The sequence below is a fragment of the Protopterus annectens genome, chromosome 8.part0, assembly GCF_019279795.1.
Source record: "Protopterus annectens isolate FY-2018-M chromosome 8.part0, PAN1.0, whole genome shotgun sequence".
Classification (NCBI taxonomy): Eukaryota; Metazoa; Chordata; order Ceratodontiformes; family Protopteridae; genus Protopterus; species Protopterus annectens.
The window spans coordinates 1,997,660,067-1,997,682,922 of record NC_056741.1 but is presented as its reverse complement, the minus strand read 5'-3'; positions in this window follow the sequence as shown (position 1 = coordinate 1,997,682,922).

Genomic DNA, 22,856 nt, shown 5'->3' with positions numbered 1-22,856 from the left:
AAATTACTTTAGTGAGTAATATTATGGTGACTAAGTGTTCCTGAAAACTGAATTATACTTCTAAACTGTGTATTTTGTAGAAACCTTAGCTTCACATATTTTATGCATTTGTTCTGTCTGTCTGCAGTCAAAAGCTAGCTCTTTCTGCACAGTACTCTTAGACTTACAACTGAGTAAACCATTTATTTATAGTATGGTGCCTTGATATTTAATGTCCAAACTCATTTAAATACTTATCGTTTTTATTTATTTATTTATGTTTGTGAATGCTATGAAATACTTTTATGCCATTTAGAGCAAAGACATGCACTGTATTACAAAAATATAAGCTGGCAGAGGCTTTATTTGATTTAGAAATTAATTATTAGCAGAAAGCTGTATTGTTTTATGACATTTCATTTGTGAATAAGCAATACTTTTTGTTGCAACTTTTAAGACATGACAGAGTCCAGGCTGATGGATTTACATGTAGGATGATAACATTATTTTGAGGCAGTGCTTCAATTAATTTTCTGTATTGGTTTAACTAAGAGAATTAAAGGGGTAATCAAGAAGTTTATAACATAACTTTTTTACCAACTTCTTATCATAATATGTTTAATTTAATTTTTTTTTTATTGTGAGTGTGTGTGACCATGAAGTAATTATCTGTAAGTAAGATATCTGTGGAAGAAAATGGTCTAGTCAAAAGCTGTCAACATCCAAATTATGTTAATGGCCCCTTCATGGGTTACAGACAGTTACCCCACCATTTATAGCCTTTTTACACCACCCTACTCACTCTTAGTCTCAAATGTCTGCAGTCATCAAGAAGCAACGTAACAGTTCTGCCCAGAGTCATTTGCTTTTGCTACACTTGGAACCGGAAATATTTCCATTGTTTTCAGTAAGAACCAAAGAATGCACCTTACACAATTGATTATCCAGGGTGTCGGTCACTTTAAAATACTTTAAAATATTATCAGGATCCCCACTGAATCAATCTCCTAAATCAAAATTTTGGGAGGATCTTATAGCCATCCATAAGTCAAATCGAACCATAAAGTGCTCTTTAAGCATAGACATGCTTGGAATGCCAAATTGTCTGCATAAGCAGCTTTGTTGATCTGTACAGCCACCCACCCACTCACTCTCACTGGGAATCCCTCTGTGAGTCCAAATACTGTTTGTACTTGTTTCATTGAACCCTTATTTCTAGAATGCACTAATTTTACCAATATTTCTATGACTTAAATCCATCATGGAACTGACCAAATAATATTTCTTGAGACCTTTTCATATATTTTCTCTAAGTCTAGGGATGTTCATTTGGACTCATTGCTCATCTCTTCTCCACTGTCTGTCTCATTGCAAACATTGGGTCTGTTATGCTGCATCCTGATCCAAATCTGAATGTCTTACCTCGCATCTTACTTTCTACTACTCTGTGTCTTTGATTATCAGTCATCCTCACCAAACACCTTCATACAGTGTGACAGGATTTTGATACCTCTATACTGTCCACAGCTGTGAATGTCCTTTTTATTCTTTGCACACCGACATAAGAATGCTTATTCTCACACACAGGTGGACAGGAAATTCAGAAAATGATTGAGGAATGGAATACAAAACTGAAGGCAGATTGGATAAAACTGGATTCAGACAATATAGCTGGAATGGCAGCAAATGGAGAAAATCAGAAAAAGCTGATATTTGAGAGAGAAGGGAAAATAGTACAACAAGTTAACAGCATTAAGTATCTGGCAGAAGTAGTTTAGTAGAAATAAAGAAAGTCTGAATGAGGAGGTCAAAGCTAGTATCAGACTGGCTGCAGCCAACAGAAATAGAGTGTTGGAGGTATTCTGTAAAAAAACAATGCCAACAAAACTGAAAAGTAAAGTGGACAAAACAGTGAAGCAATCTGAAATTCTGTATGTTAAAGAAACCTGAGTAGTAAAGGCAGAGGTGATGAGGAAGCCAAAAGTCATGAAGATGACATGCCTGAGACTAATAGAATGGACACGGTGGGACAGACAAACAAATGATGACAACAGAACAGAAGGCAAAGTAGTTCCCATTACAGAGAAGGTGTAAGAGAACAGCTTATGGTTGTTCAAGCACATGTGCAGCAAAGCAGATGTTTTGGTGAGGAAGATTTGGGAGAGACAGGAAGAAGGTAAAAGGAAATGAAGATGTCCAACCAGGAGATGGATTGGTTGCACAAGAGAAGACATATCACAGTCGGTATGACTGTTAAAGAAGGTGGGAAAGTTGCACAGAATTCTAAAGGTGGCAAGAGTGGACACGACATCTCAACTTGAAGAAGACACATGGGAAATGGGGGTTAGTGATGATGATGATGATGATGATCAAGCAAAACATGTAAGAGCGCATAGTAATTCATTGCCATGTCAATAGCATTTTGGCAATGTAACTTACCAGCGTATTATATAATGTTCCAGTTTCTCAAACAGAAGTATAATAAATTAAGAAGAGTAATACCAAGATTTCTGACTTCATGTAATCAGATAATCTCAATGATACAATAAAAGATCTTAATTATTCAAAAATATACATAGTGAATGGACTGACCAGTCAGTGTGCCTGGTGTAAATTGAGTATTCTCCAAAGCAAAAAAAAACAAGTCTCGATGGAAGAGTTGGAAGCAATTTCCTCTGTGCCACTAAGTAGAGATTTTAAACTATTAAAAATACTTTCTCACAATACTACACACCATTAAATTGTTTCAGGAAGCAGAAAAATACAACTACATTAAAAAAGAAAGGACCTTGTGGGTCTCCCGAAGCAGACCTACAAGCATCTCCAAAAACATGCAGACTCAACTCAGAAGTTACCTTACCAGACTACTTAGTACTTTCTCAAATAAGTTTAAAAAACAACTGACATGCAGACTCTGAAGAGAAGACATGTCACTGGATTCCTCAGCACTATACCAAAAAAAAGGTCATATAAATGACAAAAGTATGGGATGCAAAGGTCAGACAAATAGCAGTGACAAATTACAAAAAAAAAAAAAAATTGAGAATAATTATGGCATGGAGGAATTTTAGGTAAACATATTAGTGAGGAAAAAATGTAATGTTAGTAGTAGGTCTTCAAAGGGGCTGAGTGCAAGTACAGTTCCAGACAGAAGATAAGTATGTGTGTAGAGAAGTTTTAAATTGGGCAAGATTTTGTGTTCTAATAGCTAATGGTAGAGCATTCCAATTTTTGGCTATAGAGTAACAGAAGAAAAGTTGTCCGGTAGACCAGTTTGGCTTATGAACTTGTAGAAGTTGCTGATTCTCAGATCTAAGGGACCTGTTATAGAGATAGAAGGCAAAGACAGAAAAAAGTGTGGGACAATCTGAAAGTTTAAAGATGTGTTTGTGAGCAGCTGTGCGTTGCAAATAGTTAAGGTAGTTTGGTAGTTCCAGACATTTTAGGGACTGTAGACCAGTATAGTGATGGAAGAAGTTTTAAGAACTTGTGAATTTTGCAATTTTATTATAACATGTTTCAAGCTTGTTTCTTAGAGTGATTTGAAGGTTGGTAAGTAGGGGGGTGCCATACATTAGAGAAGGGACATATTAAGTAGAGGCATGGGTTTGTTTTGTGGAGGAGATAAGGAATTGGTTGTGCCTATAGAGCATTCCAAGTTTCTGATGTTTATTTTGGATGTTTTGTTGCAGGTGAATATAAAATTTTAAAAATAAAAATCCATGGCATCCCTCGAAGTCTTAGAAATCCCAGTATGCAACCTATACTGGGTCAAAATCAAAACAAGCAGAAACTTCACAGTGTGTGTTTCAATAAAGGATATTCCACTCTTAACTCATCTATGGACTATCTACTATTTTATTTTATTTTATTATTTCGTAATACATATTTTAAAGTTTAGAGAACTAGGTGCATAACATATTTCAAGGAGTGAACTTCACACACTCCACACAGCAAAGTTTCTACTTGGTTTGAATATCAAAGTTTGGATGTTCATCTAGAGATTCTACTCCTAGACGTTTTGTGTGGCTGACAATTTCAATTTGTGCTTTACTTTGGGAATAAATATCGAACATGGCTTTGTTCAACAGGGGTGATTTTTTAGGGGTGAAAATCATGATTCTGGAATTATTTGCATTTAGGGCTAGGTGGTTATTGAGCATCCAGGATTCAGTGGTGGTGAAGGTTGTTTGGGTTTTGAGCTGGAGTTCAGAAATAGTGTCAGCCAAGCAGACAATGGCTGAGTCATCTGCATATCAAACAAGGGCTCCATTGGTCATAGATGTATGGAAATTATTTATGAAAGTATTGAAAAGAAGGGGACCAAGAATGGAGCCTTGAGGAACTCCAGTAGAGGTATTAAGATAACAAGAGGTAGAGTTTTGCCATTTGATGGCCTGTTGCCTGTCTTTTAGATAGCTAGAGAACCAGTTGAGAGTGATGGGGAAAGTCCAAAGTTTGTGAGTTGTGATAGTAGTAAAAGGTGTGAGACTATATCAAAGACCTTTGAAAGATCTATGAATATGGAAGATACTACTTTCCCATAATCATGAACTCTGTTAACAGTATCCAAGAATGGTATGAGAACCATTGTAGTACTGTGTCCAGGTCTGATACCAAGCTGTGTAGAAGATAAAAGTCGGTTATGAAGAAGATAGGGTATCAGCTGAATGTGAATGCACTTTTCCAATATCTAAGAGATGGGGGACAGGATAACAATAGGAAGAAAGTTGGAGATATCTTTGTTTTTTCCATCTTTGTAAAGAGGGAGAACGTTGGCTTTCTTCCATAGTCTAGGCACATAGGATTCTTGAATGGATCTGTTAATTATGATAGTTATGGGGAAAGCAATGGCTTCAGTGGCGTTCTTTAGAAATGTAGGGGGTAGGTTATCAGGTAGGTTAGAGCAGGGTTTGAGCTTAAGGAGTAGTCATTTAATAGTTGCAGTAGAAATGGGGTTAATAGTAAAATTAGGGGCCTGAGGGGTGTTGGGCTCTGGGGTGGATGAGGTGCTGCTTATAATGTCTCTGTTATGAGGAACGCTAGTAGTGATGTTGGCTATAGAACCTATAAAGAAAGTGTTAAAGAGAGAGGCTATTTCATGACAAGGTTTGTCTGGATGTGGACATGGCTTGCTTTTTGTGCCAGGGTTCAGGAGAGATGTGATGGAGTTCCAGAATTTCTTAGGGTTTTGTTTGTGTTAGACTGCCGTTTTGTATAGTAAGCTTTTTTATCTTTAAGCACTAGTTTTTGTTTTACCTGATTACAAAACTCTTTAAAGTGTATCAGGTTGTCCTGGTTTTATCTCTGAGGTGCATGATCCTTAGTAGGCTTGGTCAGCCATGGAGCACTGTTAGTTTTGATCTTTTTTGTACAGAGTGGTGCAAGGTTATTTAGTGTGTCCAGGAATGCAGTACTGAAATAGTCAACAGCATGGTCTAGTGTAAGAGCTTTTAGTTTGTCCCAGTTGATCTTTTAGAGGATATCAGTAAAGCTTAGAGGGTTCAAGGCAGTTAGGTTTCGTATTTGTTTGTATTGGTGTTGATTTTTGAAGGCTAAGGGGGGAGTGGCAGTTAAAGGCGGGGAGGTGGTCACTCAGAATGTCTAGAAGAGTGTCTGTTTCGGATATTCTGTTGGGGTGGGAGATGAGAAGCCAATCTAGGGTGGATCCAGTGATGTTGCCCCTTGTTTGGTCTGGTTGTGGTATTTATGAGCTGAGTAAAGTTGAATAAATTAATAGTGGAGGCAGGGGAGTTGCAGGTCAGGTTTAGAGAGTTGATCTTTGTCACCTAGGCTAAAGGTTTCATTTCTGATGTTAGTAGAGATCCAGGCAAGAATTTCTTCTAGTAAGGGGATGTTGTTTCCAAGGGGTATGTAGAGAACAATGATACAAACATTTATGAAGTTGTTAATCTTTAGGAAAGCAATTGCAATTTCGGTATTGGCAAATGGAGGAATTGGATTTGGTAGGGAACTATGTTTAGTTTACATTTCTAACACAATGGTGTGGGTTTAATGAGGGAATGCAGACTGAAGAAATGCAGGTACTATTTTTACAAAGGAAGAAGTGAGTAATAATGTTTACATAAACCTGTGAGACAGTTGTTTTATAAAGGGCAGCCCCTAACCCTTCATGAAGGAGACTTGAAGGACTCATTTCAGAAATGTTATCATCAAATATAAGCCTGATGTACACTGTGCAGTAACGCTTACTAATTCAAAGACAGCTGTGCCACAGTTCTGTACCACAAAATGGTGCAGCACCATGGTCAAATGTCTGTGCAGCCTACTTTAAATGCTAATGAATCATTGTGGGGGAATGTCATACGGTAATTGTCTACATATTCTCCACATGCCTGCAGAAATACCTGCAGAAAGGCATTTATTAAGCCAAGCAATTAAAAGAATCTCTCATCCAGCCTTGTTAATGAAAATGGTCAAAAGCTCATAGTTATCTATTTCTTCCAGTGGGTGAGATTATGTTAGAGGTAAGTGCTAGGGAGTTTAGCAGACAGACAGTGTTGTGGGTTGTGAATATGTGTGTGTGGCAGTATTTAAGTGTGTGCAGAGTGATGAGTGGCCTCAGGTGAATGTTTGTGTGTGTGTGTGTGTGTGTGTGTGTGTGTGTGTGTGTGTGTGTGTGTGTGTGTGTGTGTGTGTGTGTGTGTCTGTGTGTGTCTGGCTGGCTGGCCACAGTAGGGGAGAGTTAGGGGATAGGTGGGTTAGATATGTGTATGAGAGGGTGAGTGGGTAAGTGTGTCTATGAGAGTAATCAGATTGGGGGCTGTGTATGTGTGTGTGTGTGTGTTTGTGTTTTTGCACATGTATAGTGTTTGCTTGAATTCATATGGATGTGGGTGGAGGAGTCATATTTTCACAATCCCCTAGTCTAACTACCAAATACTACAGTATTGTGGGAGGATAACACTAAACAAATGGGATAGTCTTTCTATTGTGACATAAAGGCATTTAAGAAGATATCAGGACAGAGTTCTGCAACATATAAGATGTGGGTCAGGGAGAACATAAGGCACCAGGTGTGTTTTTGTATTGTTTCATAAAGGCATTTGAAAAAATAACAGAAAAAAGTTTTGCAATATGAAAGATGTGGTTTGGTGGTTAACACTAAACACTAGGGTGTGTTTTCATTTTACATGAAGACCTGGTAAAAACAAAAGTTAAATTAAACAGGGGTGAGTTTCAAACCTTGTAGCCTTGGCATAGAAATCAAATTGACAAGGCAGAACTTTAATCCTCTATGCTAACTAAGGAGATCTTTTGAAGGCATATACTCTTCACTCTAAGAATTATGAAACGCGTTCTGGCATAATTCAATGACTACAGTGGTCCATGAGTTATGAGAGATAAGAAACTTCTAAGAGGCAACATCAGGTGCATTCTGTAAAGTCAAAGACAGTTATTAAATATTACTTGGCCACACTTAAAAAGTATATACATTTCTGTCAGCTCAAGGACAGGAAAGTGATATGTTGATCTGTTTATTTTGAAAGTACGTACGTATGAGGGAGAGTGCGTGAGGAGCACGCTAGTGCCAAAGTAATACCTGGGCCACCAGTGTTCACTACTGCAGGAAGGTGCTGATTTGCACTTGCAGTAGTTATGGGCAATTCATATATGAAAATTAGTCAATAATCAGATCTTTCCTGTTTGTGGTTAACATGTCTCTGAATTACATTTTCCCACATCTCAGAAATAGTCCCTTTTGGCCGTAGATCTTACAACCAGCAGTGAAGTTCTTTGTGAAACCTGGGGTTTACCTCCTTGTAACACTTATTTGATATAAACAACAAAAAGATTGGTATACCTTGGGGAAAAGAGAATTCCCTGTGACAGACAACTGAAGTTCTTGGAGTACATTATTTTAGCAAGTTTTACCTTTGACAGCTCTTCAAACAGAGTTGCCTATTATATAAATGTCCTCCTCTCAAGTAATGTAATTTACATGTAAAAATGTTCTGTATAAATTTACTTAGCAAACAAATTTTGAAAGATGCACAATTGATAGATTCACTAGCCATAACATAAGTATATTAAAGTTTTAATACTTGTGATATGGCATTAATGTTTACTGAAACTCATTTATTAACTGATCATTTCATTATAAAATGGGGTATTTTGTGCAGTTTTTTTCTTTTCTGTTGAATTGGGATTTCATGCAGTTGTAGGAATTTTCTAAGTCCAAAAACAAGTAACAGTACTTGTAAAAATTAGTTCTGAGTTAAACAGCAGACTAAGTATCTTAGGTTTCTCTGCTATATTTCAACTATTCGAATCATATAGCAAACTCTTCCTCCATCTTAACATGACCTATTTTGATAAATTTATATGTGGACCTTTAGCTGGCACTGCACAGAAGTTACATGTTAATATAATTTTAGAGCATAGCTGTCAACCTCCTAATGCACAAAATCTGGACAAGGCCTAAAATAATGGGGGAGGGGGGCAAAGGCCCAAACATAGGGACAGATTTTAAATATTGCTCTAATAAATTTAGAAAGTTGCTTGAATAACAGGATTTGTATTAGCATGCATTTTTATGAAGGATATGAAGTTTGAAACTCATGTGTATGTCATCATATCTCTCAATTGCCCAGATTTTCATAGAATGTCCAGAGTTTTGGCTCATATTTTTGCTATGTTCCTCATAAAATGTGTGTTTTTCTTTTATATCATTGGGATGATCTCAAGACTGAAGTCTCTAAATAATGACATACATTTGAACTTCAGGCTTCAAATCCTTCAGAAAATCCATCTTAACAGAAACACTGTTACTCTAGCACATTACTAAGTTTAAAAGAGCAATATTTAAAATATGTCCCTATTTTTGGGCTGTTGTCCTCCTATTATGTCAGGCTTTGTCCAGATTTGCTGCACTAAAAGGTTGAGAGCTATGTATGTCATTATTTAGTGACTTCAATCCTCAGTGAATTGCAGGAGAACCACATATTTTATGCCAGACAAAAATCTGAGCCAGAAAACTGGGCAAGCTGCAAAAATCTGGACAGTTGAGAAGTATGCTTTAGAGGCCTACCAGTATCAAGCATATTTTTATTTTAACAGTTAAGTAATTATATTCATTTAAACCATGAAAGGTGCACTAAAAGTGACCCAATAAAGCCACGGATGAATGCAACCAGTATATGTAACGTTTTATTAAAGAAAAATTCACATTAAAAACACTCCATCTCCATTAACGCTGTTTGAAAATCCATTTTCGTTTCATCACACTTCATCAGATGTGGGTTAGAGTGAAAGACAGCCTTTTTATATACAATCAAACATTCATCCAAAAGTGTTCGCAGGAATCACAATGAATGCTGCTCCAATAATTAAAGAAATTTAACAAAGTTAAGTGAAAACCGCTCACCCGTCAAAAAGCAACAATAAACTTCTTATGTAAAAATTTACTAATATGATCTTATAATTTATAAAGCACACATTTAATATTTTATACCCAAAAGCTCTGTTCGACAGTGCATTGTGAACACACAGGTTTTCTAAATTGTAGCTTCTGTTCTTGTGCCAAATTATTTTTACATCTTATTGTCTGTGAACTTTTCAATGGTCCTCAAATGCATTTGTAGGTACTAATTACCAGAGTATACATTTCCCAGACATAGTGTCCTACTCACTTTTACAATAAGTTTTTTTTGAGTAACTAAGCATTCGTTAGTTTATTATAGCTAATGTGCAATACTGCAGCAACACAGAGGTATACCATGGCTATAACACATGATATTGTCAATTTCTTGCTGTAGGAATACTTAAAACATTGCAAAAAGCAGTGTGTAATCTGATTTGGAAGGCTCTTTGTATTGGTTAACTCTTGCCATTTCCTCAGCCAGTATTCCCATCATAGCAAAATTTGAAAAGTTCTATAGTTGCGGTGCTGGGGGATGGGGGATGATCTCCTATCAGTGGGGAGTGATTTCCTATCAGTGTCTATCATGATGCCACAAATTAGCCTTATGCCATAGTGCATTTCTACTGTTCACACAGTTCAGAGCTCAGTCTTTCTTTGGAACATTTTTGTGTTTACTGCCTGACATACCGAAATCTTATAAATACTCCTGCAGTAGGTAAATCAGAAGGCAGGCCTCACAAGATCAGTTTTCACTCCAAATGGGAGAGGAGAAAAACAGGAAAGCCTGTCACAGTTATAGCTTCAATTCAACCAACAAAAGGAGATGGTGAGGCAAGTTTGAAGTCTCTGCCATGACTCAAAAGATTAGCAAGTCTCGGGAATGGCGGTACAGGAACTGGAAGGAGGGTCCTTTCCATTTTTAGTGTCAGAAAGATGGAAAAATATGAGAGAACAAAGGGCCAGGCACAATTCAGACCATCTCTTTACTAAATATATCCATGAGATTTTTCAGCCACTCATGAAACATAAGCTTTCCCATGCCTAGCATGGGATCAGCTTTGACCCCATCAAAGGAATGGGAGAGGTACAATTACAGCATCCATCTTGGTCTGTATGTGCCAAGGTGTTATCATAAAACTTTCTGCAAAACAGGAAGTGGCTTGCTCATGTAATGTATTCCATTAATTGTCCCACTGATGGCTTAGAGAGTGAGCATTGAATCACTCTACTGCTCACCTGCTACAGCTGAGGAAAATCCCATGGTATCTTTTGAGCTAGGGAGCTCATGGGGAGGCCCACATGCTGGATATGTGTATACTGTTTGATGTCTGGTGGGATCTGTCATTATAGGTCTGAAACCCCTTTCCCCACACACACTTAGGGGATATGATTTGATGGTTATTCTTTGCCCCGTGTATGCACCTCCTGACTGGATACTACATACACTTTGTATGGTGCCCTTAACGTTGTGTCTGGCCCCATCATCTGATAACTATAATTATATGTTGTTTGCTCATAATTGTATTCATCTGGTGAACATAACTGACTCTAGAGGCAGACAATTAGTCATTATCTTTCTCTTCATCAAGTATTGACTGGAAGAGGTTTTCCTTTAGCAGTTTATATTCATTGATGTTGAACTTCTTGATTGCCATTTTCCATAGAAAACCTGTGCCAGTAAGATTTCTGTTTAGGCACTGGTAGTGCTTTGTTATTGATGTCTTTTCACTGTGATTGTGTGACTTTGGAGATTATATATTTAAGTATGGGATGCAAAAGTCAAAGTAACCTAGAGTGGGGTACGTGATTTTTATGTTTGGAATAGGTGAAGTTTGACTGTTTGTTTTTTAATCTGGCCAATTCTTCATCTAGTTGAAACTTAGGAAAACATGTGGGATTGTCTCCCTTTCCCTCTGTCTCTACATTTACAGTCTGAGTGTCCTGAGGTCCTTTTGTCTGATATTTTACTCTGCTCACCATGTACTTTCCCTCCTGATGATGACTCTTTCAAGGAGGTGCTCAGGATCAGGAAGGTTGCCATGGCCTGGCCTGATTCCCTTCCATCTAATTCGAGAAATGTTTGAATTAGTATTGAGGGACAGGATGAGGAGCAGCCTTACAACTTTTCTCTTACGAAACATTTCCATACGTTAAGCGCTTTGATTTGGCTTTCCTTGTTCCTAAAATGGTAGATATCATCTCTAAACCCCCGTAATACTAAAATGATACTCTTTCTAAGAATTCTTCAGAAAATTCTGATGTAACATTGTCATGCAGCATAGGTTCTGATGATCACTGTGTCTTTCTATCCTACTACCAGGTAAAGTGCTCAAAGCTACTGACAGAGAGTGCAAGAGGATAGTGTACTCTGCTACTTTGGGCTTGAGGTTCTTTAACTAGCTATTTTACCAATCCCAGTTCCAGTATTCCCTTAAGCATCAGTCTATGGAAACAGTTGTCAGACTTGCCTGATCCTGGGATAAAGAAACGTGGCAGTTATGATGAATGATGACTTAGTATAGCTTCATTGTACCCCATTCCAATTTCCCTGAATTTAAGCTGCTGCTTTTCTAGTAAGCTCTGTTATGTCACTAGACTAGATAGTTTACCTTAAGCTTTTACTGTTCAAGGGCAAACACAGGAGAACAGTTTCAAATGCAGCTTTTCAATGCATTGTTAGCTTTGACATGGTTCTCAGACTCTTTCTTTCTAGTTAGCCAGACAAGTATAAGCCAATCAGAGAATTAGGAGGAACCCCAAACATTAGGTCCTGTTGCTCTATCCATAATGCCTTCTGGAAATGTAATTTAAAAGTGCCAGTACTATCATCATTACTGTTTTAGGGCTACTCATGCAGCCCATTTCTTTGAAATTATTCATTCTGGACAACAACATTCACAGATTAGTGGGATATAGATATTGCAGATGGACACATCTTTTCAAGGTTAAATCATCCTCTAGATAGATCTCCACCTTTGGGATGAGATGATGCCTACCGCTACTACCGCTACCATGTTTTCCTTCTAGTAAGAATAATTTTTTTTTTTAATTTATACACTGATTGTAATAGTTTGAACATGCTTTATATGGCTAGGTGCACACAATGTTCATTTTATTTATAGGCAAAACTAACAGGAAACTTAAAGAACATATACCACAACATGTATATGATGTAAAGAAACAGAACATTAATAACGCCCTAGCTAAACATGTGAGTCAAAATGGAAATAAACACTTTTGTTTCAAATTCTTTGTGTTATATAAGTGATACAACCTAATATACAGAGGGGAGACATTATTAATAAAACCGAATGAAGAAAATATGAATGAATAAAGTGAATGCTGTATACTCTCCAGGTCTGAATGAGATTGTGCACTTTAAAACATATACCTAAGAGAAAAGGTTTGCATATTCAATAATGTGATTAATTAAGCATTTAAATATGGTAAGCATAACACATATATGCATACAGCACAGAGCATTCCCACCAGACCAGATCATCATGCTGAGATTAAGAGAAGGCTTTCAAAGCCTCCTAGGCTAAAGACTAAAAAACCTCAGACATTAGTTCACACAGCAATATACACACCTTCACCCTTCACATCTAAACCTAAGACACATACTTGTAAGAATCACAAGGGTGCAGATCTAACAACATTAGGGCCCACTGAGATGGGATCAAACCATTGTAATGTTTTAGTAATTGGTGACTGTATTGAAAGGCATATGGAGAATAGATTGACAACTGTCTTTTTGGAGCCAGGATCTGGGACATAACAAGGGTTCTTACATACCTCCATTCTTACAATTATGACTATGACCTAACAGTGGTCCACATGGCAATGAACAATGTTAGACACTCAAACAAAAGGGACATGCAGAAGGATATGATTCAGCTTGCTATACATGTGTCTGAGGTAGAAAAGACACTGGTCTTAAGTGGAATTTTGCCATAAACCAGAATGATGCAGAGATTCAAAGAAAAGATAATTGGTTTTAATAACTGGCTATGAAATTGGTGTAATTCTAGGGGATTCCAGTATGTGACATCTTGGGATGAGATGTCTGAAAAGCCTTTGTCCTTTGCAAGGGATGACCTGCACCTCTCTTACCAAGACTTTCAGATTCTGGCTAAAGCCTTTGCTGCCCTCATAGTAGCTTTTTTAGGCAGAGTTCATCTGATGGACACCAAACCTAGAAAATTCTAATTTGGAACATATTTATTTATTTATTACATTTGTTTACCAGGTAGTGTCTGACTGGGCAAGTAGTCTGTTTTCAGTGGAGACCCTGGGAGAAAAGCTTCAGTAGCAAGATACAAAAAAGTAAATACTAGTAAAAATAAAATAAGACCACGGGTAAGAATATAATAAAAATACAATAAAATGAAATAATATAGTACAAATAATACGTAATACATATGCTACAGAGAATTTCTAGTAACAAGTTAGAACAGCATTCCATACTTTCTTGGTTGATTTAGTATAAAAATTGCAGATGTTGGGGAACATTGCAACAGACACATAAGATGCACAATAGTATGTGGCATGTTTACAGAGAATAATTGCAATACTGTGGTGTAAAATTGACAGTGAGTAAAACAAATCATTGCAATAATGACACTAGAAAAATAAATTGAGCATTAAAGTTGACAGACATGGGGAGAGAGGGTACTAGGAGAGCTGAGATTATCCTGGTGAACAGCTTGGGCATATTAATGTGGGTCTGCTCAATGCCAAGAATCTTAACAAAAGTGTCCCCATACTTACGGCTCTCCGAAAACTTGAACATGTTCATAAATGTGCAGCTACATAAACATGGTTTCAGAGCAATAAAAGCACTCCCTGTGTTCCTGGGCATGATGCCTATAATGTCTACAGACCCACTGGTAATTGTGTGGGAGGATCAGTATTTGTCAAGGATGTCATCACCTTATGACAGATTATTTGGGACACCACATTTGAACTTTTTGGAGTCCAAATAAATAAATAAGACTAAAGGTGAATTTATATCTAAATATAAAACACCCTCTATGTCCCTTTCTGAGCATCTTAACCATCTTAATGCATTGGCTGAAATTTCCATTAAACCTAAGACTTTTCTACTGGGGGACTTCACCTTTCCATCAATTACCTGGTTGACATACTCTGCCATTCGGCAGCATGATATGTGCTTCATTGATATAAATGCTAACACTCTTTTGCAAATAGCTGTCACTCGTGCAGTCAGGGATAAAACAGATGAGCATTTGTGGGTTCTGTTCAAGCAGCTTTATTATGTACAAACACATCAGGATTGAGGCTTAATAACTTTAACTTAGATAAACTTATAAACAAACCAGCTATCACACTCATACATGCTCATTCTCTGGCTGCACTCTCAAAATGGCACTGAAGCGAGCATGTGTTTACTATTTATATGCACGTGCTGACCTTGAAATGCTTCTTAAGAGTACAACATATACACACTCTTCTACACCCTCCCTCTTTGAGAAATGAGTCAAACATTACTGACAACATTGATTGATATGCAATTGATACAAATAATTCTTTGACATGCAATTATGCAGAACTAAATACATATAGACAATTATGTCTAGGTTGCTGTGTATTTCACACTAGGTCTGGAAATACGACAAAATCGTGTAACATAAAAATTAGAATGAGGTCTAGCAACTGGGACTGTCTCTGCTGAATGTTCAACTTTGGTGACATCAGGAACATCATCAGGAATGGAAGTAGAAGTTAAGACATGCTTTGCAACAGGAACATTGTCTGGATTGCTCTGAGATCTAGAGTCTGTATCACAAGAACAATGCTGCAATATCAATTCTAATATAGGAAGAAGATGTGTATGGTTTCTCCTGTATTCTACATCTTCTGATTCTATGAATCTGTAACACCTGTTATTTGATCGATCTGGTCAAAGCCTTTCGCCGTTTGTATTCTCACTGTCTCTCTTTCTTTCAATGGACGAAGAAATCTGCTTGATTTATCATAGCTAGATTTCTGGAAAGAATGCTTTCTGTATGGCTGAAATCTAACAGTCTTGTTATTCTTAGCTTTAGGCCTCAACAAACTGGAACTGATAGGCAATGTTATTCTGGTTTGCCTAGATAGAAGTCTCTGAGCAGGCAAGCCAAGAATATCATCATGGGGTATGTTTCTGAGATTGAGTAAATTCAAAAAGACATCAGTATTATCACGCTTTGACTTGTCTAGTAATTGCTTTGCACTCTGTACTGCACATTCAGCTAGTCCATTTGACTCTGTTTTTTTCCGGACTACTAGTAACTATACAAAGTCCCATTCTTTTGCAAATTTCTGAAACAACTGACTGGTAAATTGGGTACCATTGTCAGAATTAACTTTGTTTGGACTACCATGGACTGAGAAATGATGTTTTAACTTGGTGATAACAGCAGTGGACATTAGATTAGGTAGTAAATCAATCTCAAACCAGTTTGAATAAGAGTCTACCAACACTCCACTTGAATACATCAGTGGCTAGTGTTGACCAAGGTAGTTCAGGAACTTGACTTAGCTGAAGTGGTGCTTTTTGCAAATGCAGTTTAGTACTATTGCATACTGAACAAGAAGAAAGTACTTGATCAATGTATTTTGCTAGAGAAGGCCAAAATACTAGTCATCTCACCCTTCTTTTGGTAGATTCTGAACCTGAGTGACCATGATGCAAAATCTGGATATATTCACATTGTAAGGAAGTAGGAACAACAATTTTAGGACCTTTGATAATAATGCCATCTTCCATCATCTCATTTCTATAAGGAAAATAAGTTTGCACTTTAGGTGGTACACTAGATTGCTTTGATGGCCATCCAACATTAATGTAGTGGTAGAGCTTTTGCAAAATTGGATCAGTCTTCATATGATCTCCTAGCTCATCAAGACTGATGGTAGTAAAATTATGCACTTCTATGACATCAAAGTCATAATTCACTGCATTAAGCTGTTCAATTGTATTTCTGGGTGATCTCGATAAGGTATCAGCCAGATAAAGAAGTTTGCCTTTTGTATAGACCATTTTGAAGTTGTACTTTTGTAATTTCAGCATCATTCTTTGTAATCTTGCTGGAGTTGAATGCATAGGTGTCTTTAAAAATAGTAACTAGGGATGGTGATTAGTTTCAATGGGAATAACTTGACCATAGATATAATCAGGAAACTTTGAACATGCAGATACTATTGCCAAAAGTTCTTTTTCAATTTAAGCATATTGCATTTCAGTTTGGGTAAGAGATCTAGATATATAGGCTACTGGTCTGCCTTCTTGAAAAATAACTGCACCAAGACTAAGTTTTGAAGCATCACAAGAAAGAATTACTGGTTTATTGACATCATAGTATCTTAATGTGGATGGGGTGGCAATTTTCTGCTTAAGTCCTTCAAATGCTGTCTGCTGCTGTTCTAACCAAGACCATTTAACATTTTTGCACTTTAGCTCTCTCAGAGGTGCTGTCAACTCACTGAAGTCTGGCATACACTTGCCTAAATAGTTGACCATACCAAGAAAATGTTGTAAAGTTTGAGCATTATCTGGTGCTGGCATCTCATGAATAGCTGCTTGCTTGGGTGTGTCTGGTTTCAGGCCAGAGCTAGTAAATAAATGACCTACATATGTAGCTTCTATTAGTCTGAATTTGCACTTCAGAAGATTGAGCTTTAAGCTCTCTTCATTTCTGTCATGCTCTGCTTCACCATTGCCTCCAACCAATAAAATATCTACAATTACGGCACAAGGATAACTTGAAAAAAATTGCTCCACTGCACACTGAAAGACTTCAGTTGCAGAAATTATTCCAAATGGCATTCTGAGGAATCTATATCTTCCTAATGGGGTATTGAGAGTAGGCAGTAGTGAAGATTTACTATCAAGCATCTCTTGCCAAAATGAACTTTTTTCATCCAAGACAGAAAAAAACAGTGGCCTTCAGTATTAGGGCTGCAATTTCCTTAACTGTGCACATAGGATGATGTGGGCTTTGTTCAAATCTCTTGGGTCAATACATATTCTGATTTCGTCTGAGCCTTTTTTGTTGGGTGCTACCATGGATGACACCCATTCGGTTGGTTCTGTAACTGGACAAATTCCACCTTGTTGCACTATTTTATTAAACTGAGTTTTGACCTTATTCTGCATAGCTATCAAATCTTTTTTTGCAGGTCTGACCACTGGACTGGCCTCTTGGTGTAATTTAATAGAATACACAACTGGAAGCTTGCCTAACTTGTTATCAAAAACATCAGCATATTCTGAGAAAATAGCTTCAGTAAAATTGGAACTAGGGATGTGCTTATATGATGAACTTCTTTGGTAAAGAAAAGCAAGTTCATTCTCAAACTGTCTCAGAGATCCAGTAATGACTGCACTGGTCTTCGGACTGCATAGAATAATAAGCTGTAGCAGTTTTTAGCCAAATGACATGAAAGCACTACTGAGCCTTCAGTTTGAATTTTTTCACCTCTATAAACAACAAGTTTTGCACAACTGGCCACATTAAGTTGCTCACCAGCATTCACCTTAGCAAAAGTGTCTGCTGATATAACATTACACTTTGAACCAGTGTCTACTTTAAGCTCGGTGGTTTTACCATTTTTCTGGACAGTACAAAACATTTCATTCTTTGCCAACAAATGTACTTCATCAACCTTTTCATCAATTACTGATACACCATCTATATAGAAAGTAGAATTGCAGCTCTTTATGTGACCAACTTGCTTTTTTAAGTGACCTTTCATTATAACTGTGTAAGGTTCACTTTATTTGCAAAACTTTTGAAACTTTTGAAAATGGTTCCATTTTTTACACTTTTGCATTGCTGACCAAATGCATTTTTCTCTTTTAGACTCATGATTGGCACCACAATTGTGACAGTTAACAATAAAGCTTGATTTGGGTTTTGCTGATTCACCCTTGTACTACATTGAGTATGTCCTTTTTTTTATAACTTGCAGGAAAACTATAGGTTTTACCCTGGAGCCTGCAGGGGTGGCTGTTGCCATGTGCTTAGGCCTGCTTTTGCTAGCCACATGTTGCATGCTGTCTGCATTTGCTCTGGAGCCTGGTGAAACCATGCTCTTATCACTTGCAAGCATATTTGTGTGCCTTTTTGTAACCTCATGGATTTGACAAATCTCAATAGCTTTGCTCAGCATTAAATCACTGCAAAATCTCTCTCACTGCAGCACTGTTAATACCACAAACAAGCCTGTCCTTTATTAACTCATCTTTTAAGTCACCAAACCTACACATTTTAGCTCTGTTTTTCAGGTCAGCAATATAAGCCGCAAAAGTTTCTCCTTGCCTTTGATCTATTGTGCAAAACAAATGCCGCTCTAATGTAACATTTGTCTGAGGGTTACACATTTCTCTGAATTTACATTTCAAACACACAGGGTCTTCCCTTGATCCAGCCTGTATAACAATATGATGGATTTCTCCTTCTCCCTCATATACTGCTGGTGCATACACAAATGAATGGTCTCTTTCATTGGCCTCTGACCCGTTAGATTTAGCAAATGAATGCCCTGGTGTGTGCATCTTTGTCAGAGTAAGCTGCTTGTATAAAAATATCATACTCTTGCTCAAATATTCTCCAATTCTCTGCAATATTCTGATCAAATACAAATGATTATGGCTTTCAAAATCTGTCTGCCATGCTAACAAATTACAGTAAAACACAAAACAACCCAAGTCCACTTTTAACTGTATGAACATACATACTTGCACATATGCCTGAAATTTCTGCCAGTATTTGTAACTATGCCCAATAACACAACAAGCATCTAAATAACTGACCTTTGTGAAATAAGTCTCTTGGGTACAAGAATACTCTTGAAATTATTGTACTGCAAGAAATCACCTCTTATCAGTGTAAGACACATTTCAAAATAACTGCACTGTGCAAAAGAACTGGGCAGAAGAAGCTCAGAGTAAAAACATTTCAAAGTAATTGCACTCTGCGAATGAATAGTACACAGCACACTGAAACTTTCCCAAAATGGCTGTACTTTGCGAAATAACTCTTTACAGTGCAAGAAACACTCTGTAATGGTGGCACCTTGCGAATAGACACATCCAGCGCAAGAAACTTTTTGAAATGGCCGTATTTTGACTGGACTTCATAAAATAAATTCAAAACTCCAAAAGCCAGGCAAATAATCCAGAACAGCTCCAAAAAAAGACTCTCACTCTCCAAAATTGTTTTTTAAGCGCTTTCATCCACTTTTATTTACGTGAACTTCCTCAGAAACAATAAGTGTAAAAAAACTGTTGTTTAAATACAATTTCCACAGGAAATGATGTCATTTAATTAAAAAATGAATGAATCTCATTCACCATTTTTTTTGTAATAAAACACATTAAATATCACTTATTTTTTATTGAGTAAATGTCTCTATGGCAAACAATAACCTGCTGACTGCTTTTTATGTAAATTGATCTCTTTTTTACAAGACTCTGTGTGTTCCTTTTTTGTTTGTTTATGTATTATATCATCTTATTATGAAAAAGTTGTATGTATATGTGTATATCCAGTTTTATAAAGTAAAAATTAATAAATTTATGTGCAAGTGTATATAAATAAATACATGAATGACTTCACTAAGTGTTCATTTGATCTTTGTAATGAATACTACTTGAAAATGTCTATTATGTGTATGTATTATATTTTGGTTACCAATTATCTATATATTAAAAAACATTTTAAGTTGATAACCTCATTTAGCCCTGGTGTTTGGTCAGCTCCAAACACCAATTGCCACAGGGATTCCCTACATTCTATGATGTTGTTCAAATCCCCTGAAAATATTTCTTTCTTAACCCTGTCTAAAATAAAAAATTCAAACTTCTTAAAATCTTTACATGTGACTGCATGCCTGGCCAATGCATTATTTTTATCTTTATTTTTCATGGCTAAAATGTGTTCGTATACTCTACGCTTAAAAACTCTCTTGGTTTTCCCAATATAATAATTTTTACAAGTGACACAAGTAGCCAAATAAACCACTAACTCACTGTTACAATTGTAGTATTCCTTTGCCCAAAATGTGTGGTTTAAATGTTCTACTGTTACAAATGAGGTATTACTCATATATCTACATTGTTTACAGTTGGTACAACTAAAGGTGCCCTTCTTGTTAGTGCAGCTCCTTTCTAAATTTCTGTTGTCACTTTTGCCCAATTCTAACCACTGTTTTAAATCTGTTACTTTTTTATATGTAAATTTCGGTTTGTGTCCAATAACTGAAACCAAATCCCTATTACCCATAATAACTTTCCAATTATTTTCCATAATCGATTTAATGTTCCACATTTCATTTACTATTGGTAATGGAAAAGCTGTCAAAAAGTCGTTGGCCTGTTTGTCTTTAGTGATGACATTTGTACAAGTCACTGGTTCACCTACTAATATTTCTTCTGAATACAGAATAGGTTTAGCCACTCCCTTCCTAAGAGGTACCACCTCACTTTCTATTTTTTCTAAAAATTTTTTTGTGTATCCCCTTTTCATGAATAAACATCTTAAAAGGGCCAATTCTCTCTGAAAAGTGTTCTCGTCAGATGTCAATCTACTAAGTCTGATTATCTGACCTTTGATGACACCTCTTTTCATATGTACCAGATATAAACTGTCTTTGTGTAGGTAACTGTTAGCAAAATATGGTTTTCTATAAATTTTGCTACTAAAAGTTTTTACATCGTTGTCTATACTGAGGGTCAGATCCAAAAAAGTGATGTTTTTACCAAAGTCACCTATTTTAAAGAACAAAAAGTTGGTTGTCTGGTTCAAATATTGTACCAGTTCCTTAAATTCATGCTGTTCTCCCTTCCATAAAAATAGTAAATCATCTATGTATCTCCGATACATGGAAACTTTATTGAAAAGTATATGTGTCTTTAGAAATTTGGTCTCCCAGTTTGCCATTACAATATTAGCAAAAGAAGGGGCTACTCTTGACCCCATGGCTACTCCCAACTCTTGTTTATATATATTGTTGTTGAATTTAAAGAAATTGTTGTCCAAAACTAACTCCATTAAGGTACAAAGTGAATTTACTTTTGTTCCTGAAAAGTTGGTATGTGTGTTTAGATATTCTCTCATAAACTCAATGCCCACTTCCTGATCTATACTTGTGTAAAGATTTTTCACATCTAAACTGCCAAAGAATAAATTTTCATTACCTATTTCAGTGTTCCTTAATACTTCTAAGAGGTTCCATGAATCCTTAATAAAAAATTCAGACCTCTGAACTATAGGGTTCAATATATTGTCCAACCAAATGGAAATATTTTCCGTTTTAGATTGTTTAGCGGAAATAATGGGCCTGAATGGTGGTCTAACATCATTGTTCTGTATTTTTGGAATACCAAAAAATACAGCCAATCTAGGATGTTCTTTGTGTAGAAATTCATAATCCAATCTACTTATTTCTCCTTGACAATACATATCAAACAAAATTGTGTCCAAGGTCTTGAACTTCTTAGTCACTGACTCATAATTGACTTTCCTATAAATTTTTTTGTCTTGTAACAAATCTTCTATAGATGTTACATAGTCCCTATCATTCATTATCACTATTTTTCCTCCTTTATCTGCCTTCATTATTCTGATATTGTTGTTTGTAACCAGTAATCTTAAGGCAGATAATTCTTCATCTGTTAAATTGTTTGTATCATGAAAAATGTTAATATTCCTGAAATCTTGTTCACATAATTTCTGGAATACTAACAAACTATTAGTAAGAGGAGGATTATATGTGCTAGGGTTACTGATAGTAATTCTATTACACTGCTTAGTAGCACCTAAATCTTCCATGATGTAATTTAGATTTAATTTTCTTAAAAAAAGTCTGAAGTCAATAAGAAGTCTACCTAGGTTCATTTTGTTTGTGGGAATAAAGTTAAATCCCTTCTTTAAAACACATTCAACTACAGGACTAATATATAAATCAGACAAATTAATTATTCCAACTTCGTAAGAGTCACTGATAACTTCCGGGGATGCCGTCACCATCTCCGTTTGTTCCTTCCTCTGCCCTTCCCCCGAAATTGGGTGGAGTTGTGCCATCTCATAGTCCTTTTGTTCTGATCCTGTACCCTCTGAAAAGGGGTGTTATTAGCTTCTGAAAGGATGACCACCTTTTCAGCATAATTCATGTTAGTATTATTGTTACTTGAAATGACATTACTAGTAGTTGGCAAAGCTGGAAAATCTTCCCGTAATCTCTCTTCTACGTTGTTCTCAACCCTGGACACTACTACGTTGTTTTTATCAGTAACTGTCTCAAAATTGGTTTGTGTACCATTTTGAAATTCAGTTCTCTTTGATGAGCTTGCTGATGTTGTAAGGTCAGCCTGAATTATGTACGCCTCGTTGTTGTTATAAGAGAATATATCTCTCCTTAATTTCGATTGCTTCCTGGCAATAATAGTAGCTCTTTGTCTTTCAGCTTTAATTTCTATACCATT